At 41.0% G+C, this 20,928-nt stretch overlaps 1 protein-coding gene across 3 annotated transcripts in view; it reads right to left on the bottom strand.

Moving 5' to 3' along the window:
- b3gat1a (beta-1,3-glucuronyltransferase 1 (glucuronosyltransferase P) a) overlaps positions 1 to 20,928 on the bottom strand; it is an 86,982-nt gene that overhangs the window by 17,991 nt on the left and 48,063 nt on the right. For 2 of the 3 annotated variants that reach the window (XM_049577139.1, XM_049577141.1), the window contains exon 3: positions 4,452 to 4,619. The gene's annotated coding sequence lies outside the window, so the exon portion shown is untranslated. The remainder of the gene's footprint in view (positions 1 to 4,451; positions 4,620 to 20,928) is intronic. The other variant, XM_049577140.1, reaches the window with a different exon arrangement.

Here is a 20,928-nt window from a genome sequence, read left to right as displayed (position 1 = left end):
AATGAATGTCATTCATTTAAGATTTGTCACAATTTGATTAAATAATGGAAGAAAGTTTCTCTCAGTAGCTGATGTAATGCGCACTGCTGTGAAAAAGGTTAAAGTTGTGTGTGTGTTAATATGCATGTCCCACTAAAGTGAACCCACTTGACAGCACAGTTTATACCAACTTGCACTCCTCTTCTTGTCCTCTCTCAAAGCTACATTTGGTAACTTTTCCTATTTCTTGGCTCAACTGTTTTCAGAAACATATTTTAGTGTACTGTTTAGCTGTGAAATGTGAAAGTTTGTGACGTGGCTACCATGTTAGAAATAGTCAACAAAAGCAACAAGTAAGCACCAACCACAGATTATCTTTCTCATTTAGTGCCGTGTGACTTTAGTGACAGTTACAACAGATATGACAAAAGTTATTTTCTTTATAAAAGTTACCAACAATAGTTTTAGGGATTTAATGCTACTTTTAAAGGCACATTACTGCCACAAGTGGTTACTGCCTCCTCCAATGAAGGTCCAATTTGTGATTTAAATGCAAACTAGAATTTTCACCTCTTTGACCTTTAGAATATAAAATGTCATCACTTCATCATTGTATCCTATTAGATGTGTGAAATTTTGTCATATTCATTTTATTTTTTTAAAGAGGATTTTTTTTTGCCTTTATTAATAGGACAGCTCAGAGAGAAACATGGGACAGAAAAGGGGGATGATGAAGCCTGGAATTGAAACCGACCACTGTGGAGACTCAGCCTATATGGGGGGCACAATCTGCCAGGTGGGCTAGAGCTCACCCAGATTTGTCAAATTAAGCCTACGGTTTCTAGCGTTATGGTCAAAAACATGCTTTGTGAGGTCACAGTGACCTTGACCTTTGACCAGCAGTTCGTTCTTGAGTCCAAGTTGACATGTATGCCAAATCTGAGGCCTTCTTGAAATATTCTGCTCTTGATAATGAGACGGATGTCAGGTCACGGTGACCTTGGTGTTTGACCGTCAACAACCAAAGTCTAATCAGTTCATCGTTACGTCCAAGTGAATGTTTGTGCCAAATTTGAAAATTTTCCCTCCAGATGTTATTGTGTTAATCGTGTTCACTAGAAGAGGACGGACAAACAACAGGAAAACGTAATGCCTTTGGCCACTGCTATTGGCTGGAGCGTAACAATGGGTCATGGTTAGCCCCAATTTGTGCCTCCCATGTATTATTCGGGCTAAATATATGCTAATCCATGAGAGGCAACACACTGGGGCAATTCAACACAAAACAGAGAATAGGTGCCAGCTGTCTCTCTCAAATGTATGGCAGGTCTTTTTATTATTGTCACTGTATTTATTGTTTTTTTCTATACTGTCTCCATCTTCACCCACCCCCAGGACCAGGAGATACCATAATACGCAAGTTGTCCTTGGCCTTGTAATGCTGGGTTAAGTTCAAGCTTTAGTTTGAGCAGACAAATGCAACTGCCGTGCCTGTAGTTGCTAAACTATGATTGGACAATCACTGTTCATGCACTCAAATTTAAGGTCATATAAAAATTAAACATGAGGCCTTTCAAGACCTGGAATGAAAGAGGACTGTTATTTAAACACACCTCTACTCTGTTAATATTCAATGCACAAATTGCATGGGTTTCAAGTAATGAGACCTGTTTTAATTTTCCTCCAGCTGTATTTTTATTCCATTATCTGCCAAAAGTCATTGTGAAAATGACAATCATTATTCAGTTTATATACACTGAGTCATATTCAATTAAAAAAGCACACAATGCCATGAACACCTTTCACACCAAATAGTCTACAGTAATTTCCCCCAGACTTTAAAAATGAACACTGAGTTGACTTAGTGCATCTTACACAACACCATTACATCACGTTTCACAAATGCAGAAGGATTTGTTTTGGATTGCATCATTGTATTTCAGATGTTCCTTCAGTTGTGTCCACTCCCTGAGCTGCACTTCACTGCCACACAGCTCATTTACATTGAATTTAAGGACAGCAGACCTCCCCGTTCCTCTCAGGGACTGTCTCTCCTCCTCCTCCTCCTTAATAGGCTTCTGGCATTAACTGGAAAAATGCAGTTATTACCTGATCTGCTCAATTAAACAAAAGAGAAAAACAGACATAATGTGTGCACAGGTGTTTGGCGTATTCATTACAGCTTTCTACGCAAGTCATCACATTTCCCACAGTGATCCTGTTCCCTCTGCTGGGGAAGGTGGCAGTACGTTGAGGCTTACCATAATTGTACATGCCAATTATGTTTATTGAGCTCTGCAAATAAATACACAGTTAATGCCCAAAACATTAGGTAAGAACGGCATGAGAATAGTTCTGACACCATACTCTGTATAAGTGTTTTCTGCTGATAAAGAGGTTCTGCAGAGTTGTAATGCTGTAGTTTTTTCCACTTGACTGTAAAGGCGATGTACAGGGAAGTCCTCTGTAGAAAATGTTATTGTGCGTGGTTCTGCATACTTATATAGAAGCAGAGTAAGTTGTACAGAAAATTACATTACCCACAGTCCAAGTCATGAATGGATGATATGAGAATTTCACTGATAAAAAATGAAATACATATGATATTTTAAAGAGAATACTGTGAGAATGTAAATGCTACAGATTGGGGGAAAAGCCTTAATCACAAAGTTCACAACTGCAAACAATTATTTTACAACCTAAATACTTAAAAACCCATGACTACTCTATCACAAAGGAATAAAGTCATTCACAATGGTTGAAAACAACACTTTTTTCAGTAATTCACGTTGTGAATATGTCAATGTCAACAATATGGATGGCACTCGGAGAGCAAAAACTGTGCTGTACATCAACCCACCACACATTATTGATCTTACTGACATTTTATGTGAAATGGATTCCCTGACCTTGTAAATATGCCCTTGGTATTGGCCCTCCAGGGATTGAAAAAATGAAGCCAGTGAAGAAGTGCCGAAAACTGCAGTTCTTTAAATGGCCACTTGAGGCCGGCCTCAAAAGTGACTCCCTATAGACCCCCATTTTAAAGCTCTACGGCAGAAATAATGTTTACAGCCTGGTACAAAAACCGGTTTTGGTCTTTTTGGCTAATTTCAACATTCATGACAACTGAACAGGGGGAGAATTTTTATATAACTCACCAGTTTGCATTTTATTAACTCTTAAAGTTATGTATACTTAGTATACTTGAGTGACAGGCCATCAGTGAGGTGTTGCTACAGTCTGTGAGGAGGCTTTCACACCTGCCCTGTTTGGTGCAGTTTAATCGAACTCAAGTTTGTTTGCCCCCTAAGTGCAATTCGCTTGGGCAGGTGTGAACACAGCAATCACACTCGGGTGCGCACCAAAACAACCGGACTGAGACCTTCTTGAAAAGGTGGTGTTGGACAGTTACAAACTAACTCTGAACCAACTGCAGTCACATGACACATTGTTTGGGTTAAACATGAGCATGTTACAGTCCTGAAGGATTATTAATGTGCACCTCCTCCTGTACTGCCTTAATATGCACATTCAGCACATCCAATGCATCAAAACATTGTTTTCTAGTTGGAGCCGCGCCTCGTTTTCAAACTGTATAGTTTGACTAAAAAGAAAAATGCAAGCAATATAGTCCACGATGACCAGTGCTATTGTAGACTCGCTCACCAGACCTTTCTCAAGAAAAGAAAGGTCTGGCTGGGCTGACCCTCACTTTAAGATTGGAGAAAAAAATGCCCCGGCTGCTTGTATTTCTTTCAACCAATCACAATCGTTCTTGGCGGTGCCACAGCAATGGTGCGCTTGCAAAAATATTGCCGGGGGGAAACAGGTTTTGGTGTAACACGCCCACAAAAATATCGCCTTACGCTTTCTTGCGTAAGGCATTTGATTTGGTCCGCTTGTAAATGCTGCCATGAGAACATGAACTAACCTGAGGGAATTATGCAACTTTGTAGTGCCTGATTCAGACCAAAGCAAGTGGACTTTAGGTCTGAAGGCACCCTGAGTCAGATCCATCCCTCACTCCACCACAGCTCCACCCTCTTTGTCTCAGTATTGTCACTTAAAAATAAAAAAAAAAAAACAAGCAGATTGGCAATGGCTGAAATACTGAACTTAAAATGACAGCCCACAAAGCGATGGTAGCTACGTCCACTATTTTATAGTTTAGCAGTTTCAGCATAGAGACTGCCCTTACTAGTTTTCCTGTGTTTCCTATGATGCAATTTTGACAGCATCTTTTGTTCGACCCTCCCTGCCTGCTGAAAGCCCACATCTTTCAATCTCGTTTGTAACGTGGGCTCTCTGAAATGTGCTTACAAGCCAAAGCTATGATGACATCATCAGGCTTTATTTCTCAGACTTTACAAAGTTCCTCTCGAGCCACAGAAAACATTTTAAAACTGCTGTCTCAAGTGACCTTGATGTGCACAGATACATGAATGAAAAAAAAGAAATTGGATGCTCACCCACAGTTATAACTGGATCATGGCACCACTGGTGATGCGTAGCTGGGAAGGCCACACTGCATACCGAACAAGCTACGTAGTGGTGACGTCCTCCATGACACCTCAACCGACCATGTCCTCTTCCTCGGCCGTGTCTACTCACGCAGACGGGCAACGCTGAGTCCAGACCTGTAAAAGAAGAACATCTCAGTGAATATGATTCAGTGATGACAGATTGCCAGTGCTTCCCTCTTTGTGTTTTCACACTGTGTACCTTCATGTGCCCACCCTGCTTCTCTCACTCACACCAGCATGAGACATTCAAGGACAGTCAGCCAGGTTTAGACACAGCAGTACAGACAGGCAATGCGAGTCAAATGCCTCACAGAGATACTTGGCTATAGACGCCTTTGTGAGCAGAGGGTCTGGGTGACGTCTGATCATTATTTAACATCAAAGAGCCCGGGCTGAAGGAAAAGTGTGTCAGTATCAAGTAATGAAGTCTAATTTGGATGCACATCATTCAGATTCACAGCAGGAATCCCTCCCCCAGGGAAATACCACTGCTGTGGTTTACAATGCTGCATTTTCGCTCATGTGTGAAATGGTTAATACCGTATACATTGATAAGTAATTTGACTCGATTCTGAACTGAACAGACACAGACTCAGTATTTTTCTTTTTTAGTGCCTAATGTGGAAAATGGAAGAGGGTTAGTCACAACTCCATTGCTTGCCAACAGTCTGGGGTGGGGGATGTTACAAAAATAAACTGGCATCATGTCTTATTCAAATACATCAGAGGGAGTGCTGCTTCTATGGAGGCTTATATGCTTCACTCAGCTAGTGATGTCTGCACGCTGCATCAGCTCCAAAACTGGATGTCTGAAAACTGTACTTTTTTGGGGGGCTTTGAGAATCGTATGAACTGAAAATATTTAGGTTTTGGGGAATAAACAGCAGGAGTCCCAGATTCATTTTACTGATGCACAGTGTTGTGTAAAAAGGCAAATTGCCTGTGACCCAGTAATGCAGTAGGGGGTGTTTGTGCTTGATGTGTACAAAATTTCAAAACAATCTATTTTCAGATTTCCCTGACTCATTGTCTAATTTCTCAAACTAAAGATAATGCATCTGAGGATTGACGTCAGTTGTGTGAAAAAAAAGGGAATAAAAGATGAACACGAGAAATGGTCTTCATGGGTTAGTGCAGCTTTTGCAGCAGGCTATTTGCTTTTTATGACAGCGACAAACAAGTACCATAGTGGCAAAAAAATATAACTAAACAGCAGCGATGGAAAGGCTTTACAGTCGCTGCCAGGTACCGTCACGCATGCAAAGTCACAATGACAGTGTTGTCGCTCTGATTTCTGTACAACACTCCCCTCTTCTATGCATTGTGATGGAGCTAAACAGAAGAAACACAGTATAGGACAGCAACCTGCCAAAATCTCAGTCCCTCCAACAGGCCACTGCGGCATCTCAGTGCTAAACATTTTGAAACAAAATGTTTGGAAAACAAAACCGATATGGCAACGCTGCCAGCTGAAGGGAGCTGGAACTCATATTGCTGTTATGTACCCAATATACAGAGCTATACATACTCTGTGATATAACGAATGCATTCATTAAAAGTCTTGATTTCTTTTTTTGGCACAGAGTAATTTACACATTTAAGTTGAGCCATGGTCATGAAAGATAATTTAACTAGGAATTAATACACTTTTAATTGGTCTGGCACTTTGGGTTATACCCAAACACCTGCCAGAACAATGATATCCCCATCAGCCTCAGCAAATACTAGCATGGTCAGTGGTGTAGTGGAAGGTATAGGGAGTATACCCACCTCTTCTTCTGATGCACTCACTTATTAACCAAAAAGCCACTGGAATATATAGACAGTATTCCCACTTCCTCCTTGGTTACCTACCCATCTACCTATTAGTGCACCCACGTTATCAACTACCGCTACACCACTGAGCATGTTACCACGTCAAACTGAGACAGTGAATGTGGTAAACAGCATGTTAGCTTTCGCTTTGTGAGCATATAAGCATGGTTTTGTTATTAAGCTCAAGAGCTGTTGTTCCCAAGTAGATACAGCCTCACAGAGCTGCTATGGCTGGAGACTCTTAGGGTCGTATTTAAACGATCTACAAATGGTCAAATGGTCCATGGTCAAAAGTGCATGGGGTGTGTCCAACTCTGCTTTTGCTTGATTGCAAAGTTAGGCATGGAAGTAAGGTGTATTCAGTCCCTTAATTAAATAGGTGTGTTTTGGGCATAACATAAATTGAGCCAGTGAGATTGTAATCTCTCATTCCCTTTAAAAGCTAGGTTTGACTGCACTTAGCACACTGCCATTTAGATGGTGGATTCAGCAAATTGGAGAAGTGGGTGGTTTTCTGCTGAGAGTAATACAGTAAGGGCAGTAATGTGACTGCAGCAAATATAAGTGGCAAAACTAAAAACTAAAACTAAACTAAAAACTTGACAGAGGAAACAACACTAAACTTTTTGTTTCTAAAATAATCCTTGTGCATAAATGTGCACAGCGTCTCTCTTAGTGGTGGGTCTGTGGCGGCACAGCAGCAGACAGCAGCTCTGCTGTGCTCTCCACTATGTTCACATTTAAGAAAGCGTAATTAATATTTTCTCTTAATGATGTATTATTTCACCTACCAGTAAACCATCTGTGTGTCCCTGTGTGTGTAACAAGCAGAGTGTGCTCGTGTTGTGAAACCACCTTTGTAGGTGCGTCCTGCTGTCTGAATAACGTGCAGGAAAATGCGGTGCCATTCTGACTTTAGATTAGGTTTTTGTTGGTCAACTTTCTGCTGCCTCAAAAAAAGCCATGCCCCAACAGTGTGCCTGACCACAGCTTAATATGGGCGTTGGCTGTGAAAATGACAACCGTGTCAGTCTGAAACAAGCAATGACAGTTGTGCTGTGCGCCATTTTGTGCCTGGTACAAGAGCCCAAAGTCAAAACTGACTGAAGTGCACGTTGCTGTCAGTTAAAGAGGATGATAGATGTGCACACATGCAAATACACCAATACTGTGGCTTACGTCACTTTGTTTTCCCAGCCTATGTTCTAGTCTAATCTGTTTTGTAACACTAATGCAGAACTTTCCTCCATCTCTGCCCAACAGGTGGTAAAACTGTAACAAACAGGCAATACCAACAGATCACTAAAGAGGCAGTGGTAGCGAGGCCTCTGTACCAAACAAGCACCCAGGTGGCCTGTTTGTGTCTGTGGCACCAGAATTGTGTGATGTGGCAGGAATACAGAGAGTCGATCCCACACCACAGACTGCAGCAGCCAATGGCAGACAATGAAGCTTGACAGCCTTTCACATCAGGAAGAGTTAACCAGCTGTGAAGGGAACACCTGCCACTGATTAATAAAGAATCACAGCAACAATGCCACGTGTGAAAATTGTTGTACTGATTGTTGAACTAACACCATTACCCCCAAAAGGTGAGGCGGGAGGGGTGAAACAATATGTTTCCTCAGTGGGTTTGAATGTGTCGGAGAAATAGGTACTGTGTGAAATGAAAAGGATGTGGACAGCAGTACATCTCGGATGTTCTCACCTTATTTAGGACCACTCACTGCAGACTGTCCCTTTCTATGATCATGGACTTTGTTATTCTGGCTATAAAGCAGCTTGGGTTGCATGTGGCTTATATGATATTACTTCCTCAGATCTCTAAATAAACTTAACTCATTGCCTTCCTGTAACTGACTGGATTTATGGAAAGGATGTTTTTAAAAGAAACTCAATGACTTTTTTGTGCCAATTAGTATTCTAACAGAATAAACAGCTCCTTCAGTGAATCATAACTTCTTCAAAAATATGATCGATTCAGACTCAAGTAGCATCAACTTTAAAACAATAAAAACACATTGTACTGTATATTTGTAGCAGCTCCAAGCTATTAGATGAGGGCAAAGGGTTCATCATTAAAGTTTCCTTTGAATCTAGCTTCATTTGTTTTGAAAAGGATCTTTTATCCTGTAACAACAAACCATTTGAGCATTCATCAAGCAGCAAGTGGAACAAACAAAAAGCTTCAAGTGATTTTTTGTGGTGCAGTAGGATGAATTTATTCCATTTCATGTGTAAAGATGCATTCTTTTAGCATGTGCAATGTTTTTCATCGCAAATGATCAAGTACTTTGTTGGTAACGGCAATTCTAAAGGGCTATGTTTAACTACATTGATTTTGATGATGTCTTTTTTATCTATGCCATGTTTGGTACCACTGAATGATATCTTAGACAAAATACAGTCCATCCAGGATAGGGAATGTTTTGCATGCTGGTGCAGTGGTTAACATTATCTCCTCACAGCAAGAGGGTTCCTGGTTCAAACCCAGGGTGAGGGAGCCCTTCGGGAGCAGGGTTTGCATGTACTCCCCATGTCAGTGTGGGTTTTCTCCAGGCTCTCCAGCTTCCTCTCACAATCCAGCGACATGTAGGTTAGGTTAATCGGTGACTCTAAATTGGTCGTGGGTGTGAATGTTTGTGTGTCTCTATGTGTCAGTCCTGAAATAGTCTGGTGGCCTGTGCAGGGTGTACCCTGCCCCTCGCTCAATGTCAGTTGGAAGAGGCTTCAGCCCCACCATGACCCCTAACAGGATAAGCGGTTAAGGAAATGAATGAAAGAAATGGAAATTGCAAGACCAATTGTGATGCAGTCTCTGATTCTGAGCTTACTATTATGAGTATTCAGGGACTCCCTCAGAATTAGAATTTGAAAATAATAAACGTTGCTATTTGTGGTAAAGTTGCAGTGATTGGACAAAATTGCAACGTTGCGCAGAATTCAGGAGAATCACTCAATTGTTGTGACTGCAACATCGCAAAATCCTGTGACTGAAAATACCCTCATTTGTAAAGGGAAGCTTTCACAATAAAATCTCAACTCTAGATCCCCTAACTAGTTTCTCCCGAAAGCTTTCAACCACACCTCATGGTCTTCCTTGGCAGATGGAATTTCGTTTTTGTCAGACACAGACGTTTTTTTGGAAATAGCTCAGTTGTAAGGTATGGAACTTCATGTAATATCACCTGTTACCTCAGCTACATGATGAAAACTGAGAAACTCAAACTGCTGACAAAGACCACAAGATGTAATTAAAAGCATGGGGAAATAAACTAGTAAGTGGATACTGAATTAAGATTTCCAAGGGGTAACAAAAACAAAAAAATATTCACACTTAGCTTTGTCAAATTGTTCCAAAATAGTAAGTAATTATTTTAACTAGAAACATTTAAAAGACTGCCTCTCCAAGATGAGGCAGTATTCATTTTCATATCAGTCTCCAGAGAAACATATTTATATGTAAATTTGAATGAACATTTAACAAAATAAAGTGCTCTCTTTATAAAGATACATATTTGTATTATGTTGAATGTGTCACTATTGTTTGGGCTATAAAATTACTTTAATAGGCTCTGGACAGTGAGCTGATAATTTATTACACAGTCCCTCACATTGACGAGAATATCAGAGCCATCAGGTCAGCACTGGCAGGCTCACACATTCTCCCTCTTTCTTCTCCCTCTTCCCTCTCTCCCTAAGATTTATAAAGTTGAGTCTTCAAAGACTAAGCGAGGGCATGTGTCCAAGTTTGTTATCAAGTCTGCCTCTGACTTCTGTGCTCCCTCAGCCCCGACCATCTCCTATTTCCCGAGGACCCAATAATAACATCATCTTTTTCTTGCTTGCTTTGTGGCATCATTTTGATGTACTCTCTAGTCGGCGGGGAAGTGAGGCTCTCTGGAGATGGTGTGTCCTGGTATGTCCAATCGTTCGCTTTCGTTTATGAATTCATTAGACTCCGACCAGCTTGGTGAAGCCCTGAACAGTTTGCAGGGATATCTGGGGAACCTTGGAAGACAAGCCGCTGCAATAGATCATTATTGATGTTACTGTCACAGCCACCCCCAAAAAGCTTTGCCGAGAGGTGTTATTAACAGTGAATTTTGAATCTGTGGGCATTGATTCCAACTGACTTAATTGCTTTTGGGGTACAGTACGCAGGTGATCTGTCTAGGCTTTCTCGCCTGTTTGGGATATCAACGCACAGAATTATCATAAGTTTAATAACGTGCATGGTATTTGGCTTGGTTACTCAGATGAATTGTGAAGAAACAGACAGCTCATGATGTTACAGTTAAAAATACCTCATAAAATGCACTACAAGTGGCACACTATACATGTCTTTATATAAACACATTCTGCACCTGTGTGTGTATCCAAAAATTATCCGAAAATTTTAAAACTGAGCAAACTGTTTAACACAACGTCAAAGCAGTGTTGCAGTCAAGACCACTGAAACTGAGAGTGAATCATGACCAGAGTGTATTGAGATCAAGACAACGGCAAGACTTTAAAGGGTTGAGACCAAGGGCCAATCCCAATTCCCTTCCCCTAACCTTACCCCTTGGTTTCAAGTGCACTCGCCAGATAGATTCCCCTCAATGACGAAGGGGTAGTGTTGAGGGGTAGGGAATTTTACCTACGAATTGGGACGCCACTTCATGCAAATTAGCGTAACAGACGTGTTCACCTACATCACGCGTATCATTAACGTAGGCTTCTTGCACGGAGAACTCTGTTGGTATTCATGTCAGCTACATCGTGAATTAGCGATTTTCAAGCATTCATATTCTAACTCAGCACTTACAGATAACATTGCATGTGCAGAAACATAACACATTCCGACATATTCTGGAATTTTTGCATGCTTATTTGCGAAAATAGCACTTAAAACTGTGGGATGGCTTTCTCATAGAGGCTGCCATCTTCCTGGAAAACTCAAGTGGCTGGATAGTTTTGCAGTGCATCCTGGGAAATTCAATCTTCCCCTCAGTTGAGATGGGTTCGTAAATGTGCATCGCACGGCCCTTCAAATTAAATGGGGATTTTAAGGGCTGAAAAGCACTTCCCTAAAGTCTGGGACACAGCCCTTCACACAAAAACAAGGGCTAGGGACTTTTGAGGGGAAGTGTGAGTATTGGGACAGACCCCAAGTCATGACCAAGACAAGTGCAGGGCATGACCAAGTCAAAACCAAGATCTGACCAGTGGAGGATCCACAATGCAGGACACACATAAAACGTGGAACCACAAACTACAGGCACTCCTCAGAAAACATGCATGCATGTCAACTTACGCATTGAGTAACATGCAAGAAAACATCCCACCTTAAAGGTAGCCGGTAGGGGATTTTTTTTTTTTTTTTTTTTTTACTTATTTGTTTTTTTTCCCCAGTGAGCAGTTGAGTGGATCTAATTTTTTTTTCTCAGTCTGCAGCTAGCTAACTGTATATGAAATATGCATCACTCATGCATAATTTGTGATACATTTGCAAAGAAACATTACAAAGTCAGCCTGTTAAACCTGTGCTGCATCCACAATGCCTGTAGGAAATGAAGTCTTGCTTAGCTATGCTTTCTTAGTCGAGCCTGGGAGATTAGCTTGACCTCTGCCTGCACCTAAAATCCACATGGTTGAGATTTCCCTTTCCTACATGCACTCCTTTTTTAGTAAGTGTGTGTTTGTATCACAGGTGTAATACTTCTAATTCTCAAAAATTAAGATGTCTTGATGACCTTAAACGTCCATTTTTCATCAGTGTGTATGCAGTATATTAAATAACTCAGATTTATTAATAGGCTCGCTTTATTAGTTTCTCTTTCCACTTAAACAGAGGTACTGTAAAAAAAAATAATGGATTTAAAAAAAACAAAAGCGGCTGCCTCGTTGGTGGAGTTGAGATTGATCTTGTGTTTTAAAGACCAGGGTGCGCTGCGGCAAGTTTGAAGTCTTTTTCTCACAAACTAATTAAACTCATTTGTGGGCAGAGAGGGAACTGATGACATACTGTACAGTGTTAATCTGAAATCTCAAGCAGAGTTGGCAATTATCTCGCTTTTCAAAATGTGAACGCGAGTGTTTAAAGTTCTTGGAGTTAAAACGGGCCTGAGAATATCAAGGATCTGCACACGCCAAAAAAAAAAAAAAAAAAAAGAATGCGTCGGAGAAAGCGTTTCCTCTGTTTAAATTAGATCTTTTATGTCTACTGTGCCTGTGTTTGCTATGCTACTATTCATATTCTAGATTTGGGTTCAGCGAAAGGTCGCCTTCACGCTAGTTTTGTGTTACTTGTTCCATCAATCCAATTCACACCTGCCATGGAGCGAGTCTCTTCAAAATTTGATCCTCTCCTCATGAAACAACTGGCTGCTTTGAGTCAAGCTAATAATAGCAATGCAGAGAAGGCAGCTACTGTATGAACACTGTGTGTGGCTGCGAGAGGAAAGACAGCTATGTTGTTTATGATCATGTCATATTCTCACGTTTACCTTAAATCATGCTAACTGGAATTAAAACGTACATCCTGGATTGACAATGGTGATAATCTATGCAGTAGTTAGTAACCAAAGAGCGTCTGAAGTGTGATTAGCAGATGCAAACCATTACAGAGCATATCAACCTTTCATCTGCCAGATTTTTCACTATCTGCAGAGCACAGGACCCAATCACTGTAAATGCTGTTTGATAAAAAAATTAGCCAGAGAGCGTTGCAGTAAGTGCTGTTATGCATGCTTGATTTAGATGATGAGGATGGCTGTTTCATTTTCAGGAAAACTTGAATAACCCATTAGCTGTGAGCATTGGCCCTGATTGATGGCTCCAGTCCATGCCTGGATCAGGCTGCCTCAGCAATGATGAAAGATTTAAGAGCACCAACCTTCGGGCAGGTTCTTCTCTGCTGATAACCGTGGGGGATAGCCCAGCGCAGTCTGCCCTTAACTTATCCTGACTAATTTATAGTGCGGCTCACCCAGGGCACATTTCCAATGCTGGACCTGGGAGCATGATGCAGCCTCTCACAGCTGGCTGAGCAGACTGAAGGAGCCCCGCCAGGACTGCACAGGCTGCCACTGAGACCTGGACCTGCCATGTCGGGTCAGCGCAGCTCAGCTCTGATCAGAATGGAGTCAAGGGAGATGTCATCTTGGGGAGACCACAGGGAGAGACGGCAAATAACACAGTCTCGTGGTTTCTCCTTATCGTGATTGCTATAAGCGTATTTATCTGTGAGTCAAGGACGCAAACAATAGTGCGGGCAACCAAACTAACACGTATAGATTTGCGTCATCGAAAGTATACAACTCCATTATATCGAAGGACTATCTAAGACTTGCACCTCTATAGGTTTAACCAGTTTCGACATTTTTGCAAAGAGTTATGAGAGGATTGATACCAACACATTCTCAAACACTGATGAATTGCCCTCTCTATGTCTCATGACATGAAGGCCACAGAGCTGAAACACATTGCAACAAATGGTTAATGCTGTGAAATGTTCGCAGCTAGGCTTAAGCAAGAAAACTACTTGGTTAGGTTTAGAGAAAGGATTGGGTTTTGAATTAACTTAACCACATAATGTGAGGTAAATAAGTGAATAACGTCAGCGCATGACGACCTTATATTGCTTAACTTTTGGTTTCACACTGGACACAAACTGCAGTCTCCTGACTGAAATTTCAGTTTTGTTTTATCCACCTATCTCCTTACCTATTTTGTTCTGAATGCATGCCCCGTTCTGTGGACGATAAACAAGGTGCAGACTTTCCATTTATGAGGAAATACAGGGAGTGCTGGACAGAGCAGTGAGTGACAACAACCCTGCCCATATTTAAGAGTACCAGTTGCGGTGGAAACGCTAGGGTCTAGGTGCCATGTCTGAAGGGTTACTTTTGGTTCAGAAGGTACCATACTGAAAGTGTTTGGTGGAAATGAGGCTTAAGATGCTGAAGTGTTCCCTCGGCATCAATATAACAAGCAGAGAGGCATAACAAAGTGACGGTATTTGATGCCTTGGAAATAAAAACAGGCTGTTGATACCACTGCAGTTATAATTACTAAATGAGAATAAAAGCTGCTCATAAGCAACACTGACCAAAATTTAATTTGCAGGGTGAACTTTATGCTAATACTGACTTATTTTGACACTGTGACTAGTCACCAAAGCCCCTTTTTTTAATGACTAATATGCCCTGTAGCAATGAGGAAATTAAAAACATATTCATGGTTTAGAAGAGATGTTTTCCCACTGCTGCCATGAGAGGTTTGGTTATAGTGTAAATCCTTTGTGTGCTGTCAACATGACAAACAATATCAATCATGAAGCGGGGGCTTTTGTTGGAAATGACACTAAATCAATACATTACAACCTTTTGAGAGTCTCAGAGAATGATTCATGAATGTGGACTTCAACAGTTCCTAACAATAAAAGAGAAAGCGCAGCATTTATCTCATTAAAGGCGGTTTTGAGTGTACTGGGTATTGATTTCAACTACATGTGACATGTCTTGCACTGTGAACAGGCTTATTATGCCTCAGTATAAGGTCAAAGGTTGGCAGAGGGAGCTCCCAGATTCATTAGCTAATTAAAGGCTGCTTCCTGAGAGGGAGTTTCGGTGTTCGACTCTCTGCTGCACCCTCTCGCTCTCAGACTTCACCGTGCTAGCTCTGCTGAGCTCTGAGTTCCTTAATGAGGGTTAGACCATAGATTTCTCAGATGAAAAATTCCCTAGCGTTGAAGTCCCCCAATTATATGCCCTTGTGGTGGGAAAATATATATAATTATAAAACTGATCATCGCTAATTAAACCTAGGGGATTTGATTCAATGCAATGACAGTGTAGAGGAGATTTTTGTTTTCGGATGGGACATAATTGGTGTAAATACAGAAGAAAATGAGACATGAAAGCTTTCCTTAGGGGAAGTCTTTGTTAAGAAAATTCACTGTTTGTTTGACAATGGGTTAGAATTGTCGGGCATCTGAAGGAATTTTTTTCACGATCAAACTGAATTTTATTAAATAAGAAATATTTAATACATGTCCTAAACTGCATCAGTTATGAAAATGGAAAACTGAGATGTGAAACTTAGACTGATGGTATGAAAAGTGACATATGGGGACACCAGCAGCCTCGGGTTGGACAAACAAGCCAGTGGGGATAATGGAGTGGAGCTCCGTGACCAACATGAGCAAAGTGGGTGGCTCTACGGTGTCAAGAGTGTGTAGCAGTGTAGCGTGGCTGCATTTGTGGATTCAAATCAGTGAGGTCCTAGAGGATAGCATGCAAACTCAGAAAAATCTTCCCCAGGATAAGTAGAGGTTTTTAAGGATATGGCTGATGCAGAGGCAGATGAACTTGGCACATAACAATTATGGACTCAACGCAGCTGCCAGTTTGCTCACGTCCATCTCTGGTGTTTTTCTTAATTACATAATTAGTCAGAGTGTTGGTATATGTGATTTCCCTCTATGACATGCTGTCATTAGCTTTGAACCTGCCAGTAAAACATGGGCCCCAGGAGACAGCTAATTTGTGGTGGAGACTCATTTAATAGCTTTGGTAATTAGTGGATGCAACATTATTATTATTTCCCATGCTTACTACACATGTGAGTCATTCCATTTGCTAATGCTTTATGTGGTGTGTTTCATGAACACAGTGATTACCTAAAAGCCCAACACCTTTCGTGTCACAGTTGTATTTGCACTCATGTGTTGACACATCAAGGGCTGTAGTCCAAACACTGTGAATAGCATTCAAAGGCAACTAAAAATTATCTGTCAGTATGTGTTCTGCTAGCAAAAGACCTGGTTTTACTAATGCAATGGAAATAGTTCTCGGCAGCAGTCTTAACTTTCAACTCATTCCTCATCCTCATAATTCCATATCAAAAGCAGTTTAGCACATATGCACCACTTTCACACAAATGGTATTTCTTGAATACCACCGTAAAAGCACTGACATTTAAAGATCTCTGGTAAAATGTCAAATAAGTGATGATGTTGTATGCAGGCCTAACGAAGTAGCAAGTCAGCATACTCTCCAGCTCAATGTAAAAACAAGGCACCTTTGACATTTCAACCCGAGCCTTGATAATCCGCTCTTTGCTGGCCTTTCAAATCGTTGCTTATCACTTACTATTATTATTTGTCCTTTGCTTGTATGCAGCTATGCACAAGCATATTCAAAGAGCACCCGGGGGCACAGAAAGATGACACCGACAGAACAGTGTTGACACAGCGACTGTGTGTCTGCTGATGCTACATTACAGAGGTGCCACTGAGTCAACGCCGCAATGACTTTGCTGAGATTACAGCTCGGTGGTGACTGATGGCAACGCTGTCACCAAATCCACGAGCGACTTTAAGCTTCATGAATGCTGTGCAAGCACCCGTGAAAACAACAGTGCTGTGTCATTAGCGATAATAAAAATAATGAGGGACAAGACTTCAAATACACCCAACCCCAAGCGTAACCTTAAATATCATCATCATTATCATCCTTAAACAGGTTTGAAATACAATCAATCAATACAGTCAATCAAAGAGTTTTACAACTGTATGTCCACACATGCAATGTATATGTTAAGTATCCATGTAGTTCAATAAATGCAGGACAAACCAACCTTACATTGCGTATAGCAGAACATAAAGCTGCTATCCGAAACATGAAACATGGACTGTGCCATTGCCAGACACTACAGAGTATCTGCTTATTTGCTATCAATCTGATGTAACCTTAAATACTTTCACTACCAGATCAAAGCAGACATGTTCTTATCTAACAAGAGTACAGTGAGGATGTATACTTGCGTTAAATCCTAAGGGCAGCATGTTAACATGGTCACAATTGCAATGCCAACATGCTCAACATACTGATGTAAAGGTTGACACCACTCTCATGTCTATATGGTATGTATGAAGCTTCTGGCAGCAGCTGATTAGTTTAGCCCAAGTATATGGTCCTCAGCTCAGTCTCCTCTTATTATGACTTATTAAGGAAACCTTTCAATGGGCTTTATGTCTCAGCAATGTTTTATTTTTTTTTTTCTAGGTCAAAATGTTCTTGTTCCCTTGGGTCAGAATGTTGAAATTATCCACCTACAGCTTATAGCCTACTGGTGTACTCTCCTCGAAACCTGTGTCTTCAAGACAAGGCAGTCTTCCTGAGTTTAGACATTAATATTTGAGAAGATTCTTCCTATTCAAACTGCATTTGAAATGTCCATATACCTTTGTTCTTCTGCACTTTGAACTGCAAAGCTCTTATGTTAGTATCAGGAGACACAGGACCTCGGAGGCTTAGGGATGTCCCCTAGCACAATGACTACAAAGCTAGTCTGGTTACAGTTTCTGCCTGACAACACGTCTAAATCGCACAAACATGTCCTGTGCAAGAACTTAAATGTAGAAAGGACATGTTGTAGTTTTACAGGCAGTTGCTGGACTATTTCTTGGAGCATGCACAGTTTCTTCTTGGCAGCCAAGACTCCAGGAAGTCATTGCACCCTGCCAAGAAATAGTTTCGAACCACCCTCGTAAAATTGTAGCTTGTCTTTCTATTTTTTTATTTTTTTTTTAACATTTTGGTTTCTGTATCCATTAGTGAGCTTTAGACATGCTGGTAGGCAGATTTTGAGCCAGGTTAGCTGTTTCCTGTTTCTTGTTTGTGCTAAGCTAACTGACTGCTGGCTGTAGTTTACCAGACTAGCAAAAGGGTGGTATCAATCTTCTCATTATGCTCTTGGTGAGAAAGCAAATAGTCTATAATATTTTCCCAAAATGTCAAACCATTCCTTTACAATCACTTAGGTTATATTAGCAATGTGTAACAAGCAGATTTTTACAATTTTTACAGTAGGTCTGTTTGAGCCAGCTCTGTGCTACCGTGTTTCTCGACCATATGGCCTACTTTGTTATTTTCCATCGACCGCAACAGCCATAATGATGTTCCCTTTAGTTTCGTCTTGACTCATAAAAGGTGAGTCATTTCCGCAGTGCCCAGTCCTGTGCCCATAGTAACACAGTCACACACTAAAGCCAGCATGACTTTCCTCCCTCCTAATGGTGATCAATAGCCTGTAGGCTGAGGAAAACCCTACTGCTCCGTCAGTACACTGAACCATAAGACCCTGATGTCGGGCTGAAGAATAGCTGAGGCGGGTCGACCCAGTATCTATAATGAACCCCCTTGGGGCTCACACATTATATGTGGAAATGGCTCCAATTAGGCCATCCAGCTGTAAAGTCCAGGGAGGATTGGGCAATAACAAAGTTAGAGTGGAGGTTGTGGATGGGACTGAGCAACAATCAGGTGTTAGCAGAGCTGCAGTCGATCACTCTGTTTTTAGCATGTGTGCTGCTTAAGGTCTGCTGATTGCACAAATCAAAGGCTGTTTTTTCCCCCCAGCTTAAAGACCCATAACACTGCACTGTGAATACTCCAAACAGATCTTTATGTTAAAGCACAATAATACTAATTATGTTTTTACAGTTACCAGCTTTCATAACATGACATCACATGCAATGCATTTTAAAAACATCTCAGTCTGCCTGCAGGTGATCCTAATTATCATGTTTTCAGCCCTAAAGTGACGCCTTGTAGCTTTCAAACATTCATCACTTCCACTGCACTGAAATACAGATCATAAGTAGATTTCTTGGTTGGTAACTAACCAAACTGATGTGTTTCTGACCCCTTGGAGGTGACACATTATCGTGAGTTTGATGAATGTATCCCTGAAGTTTGACTGACCCCTCTGGCCCTTTGACATTTCAACGGAGCACAAAGATTTCTAGTTGGATGGATGGAGTCTAGATATTAGGCAAGAGGAAAGGTCACTGGCTTAACACAGCTATTCATCTATGTAGCTGTGGTGCTTACTTGAATAATTGCCTTGCAATGTTTGACAATATTTGGTTATATTTTCAATATGTTTGATTTACAGTTTTCATTAGTAATCATTCTGTCTCACTCACTATCTCATGAAATATTTAAAACTTTTTTTAAAAACTTCCTAAATGTGAACAAACCTCTCATGTACTTTTCAGGTGCTGTCAATCAGTCAGTCAGTCAATCAATTTGTTTGCAGGGACGAATAAAGATCTAAAATGTGATAAATCATTCTAAAAACAGAGCCAAAATTGTGGTGACAGCTTTTCACCAAAAGCACCGTATCCTCTTTTGAACATTTTGCAGACCTTTAATGTGATTTTGAGTAGGATGTGCTTTCCTCTCCTGGCTCATGCTCAATTTGTCTTGAGCATTTTGAGATGCCAGTGGGCAGAGAAATGACCCTTTCTTTCTCTAATGCTGTTGCATTATGGAATAACCTGTGGTTGAGCATCGCAGAGGATTTTCACCGGCTTACTATTGATTAGCCTCTTTGTCCAATTCAGACTGACACTCTGGTTTTTATGCAGCTCTGAGGCGAGACAGAGCTGAGATCTCAGGGCACACTAGAACATCAAGCACATCCCTTCTCTCAGATGTAATCCTACATGAGGAAGCAGCTTCGTACAGCTTCCCTCTGCTCATTGCTTCAGTTGCATGTGTGTTTGTCTGTGTCTCTATCATAACCACTCAGTGTATGGCTGAGATGAGTGTGTGCATGTGACATTGTTCTGTCACGGTTAGCAAGCTCGGAACATTCAGAGGTTGCTGTTCAATGTCACCCTCTCTGCTTTGATCGTGTTCTACGACAAAATCAGGAAACAACCATTAATCTTCATCTTTTTGTTTGTTTCTTTGCATGTGCATCCACACATAATATGCAAATTTGACAACTCTGGATTCTGATGATGCATCTCAAATTTCAAAATTACAATGATTGGTCACAGCAGGAGAGCCTCAGACAATCCAGACCAAAAAAGGGCTGCGTTCAGCCCTGACCAAACACAGCAAAATGTTTCTTTGAAAAAATGGTGGTGTGTTGAACATCCTGTTTTCTTATGCAAGTGCACACTGCTATTTAATAAGGCAGGGTTTAATTCAGTTCATTTTAATCCAACTCAAAGGGGCTTTATTGGCATGGGAAACACACGTTTACACTGCCAAAGCAAGTGAAAAATAAAAACAAAAATTGTACTTACATTAAGTAAAGATTTACTAGAATTTGGTTTATATGCATGTCGCTGCTGACTGGGCAACATCTACCTCAAAGCTCACTGCACACTGTTTTACACCACTTTGATTAAACATGTCCTTTTACTCAGGAACCGTAGCAAAATGGCACACACCGTTTTCAGACTTAATTTGCTCCAGGTGTTACTAGTGATGGGCGAAAAACGAACAAACAAATCTTCTTGGATAATCTTTGTGGTGTTCACTATGTACAGGGCCAATCTATCGAACGTCTGAATGCTCACGAGTCCCTGACTTTTCGCGCTTACTCACTTGCTGTTATCGTAGGGTACTGCTCACGCTGCCTGCTACAAAGAGTAAATGAGAAGTGACTAAATCAGACTCGAGTCCAGACTGCCTCACAGCTAGACCTACTGAGCAACACTGAATGAATGGTTCTGTTAAAAGTAGGACGTTTGCTGCTTACCCAGGAATAATGACCAACTGATGCAGTCAAATTATATTTCTGTGACATATGTTGGGCT

Source organism: Epinephelus fuscoguttatus, linkage group LG5 (assembly GCF_011397635.1).
Source record: "Epinephelus fuscoguttatus linkage group LG5, E.fuscoguttatus.final_Chr_v1".
In the NCBI taxonomy this organism is placed as follows: Eukaryota; Metazoa; Chordata; class Actinopteri; order Perciformes; family Serranidae; genus Epinephelus; species Epinephelus fuscoguttatus.
Note: the sequence above shows the minus strand (reverse complement) of the source record. Positions and strands in the feature narration are given on the sequence as shown.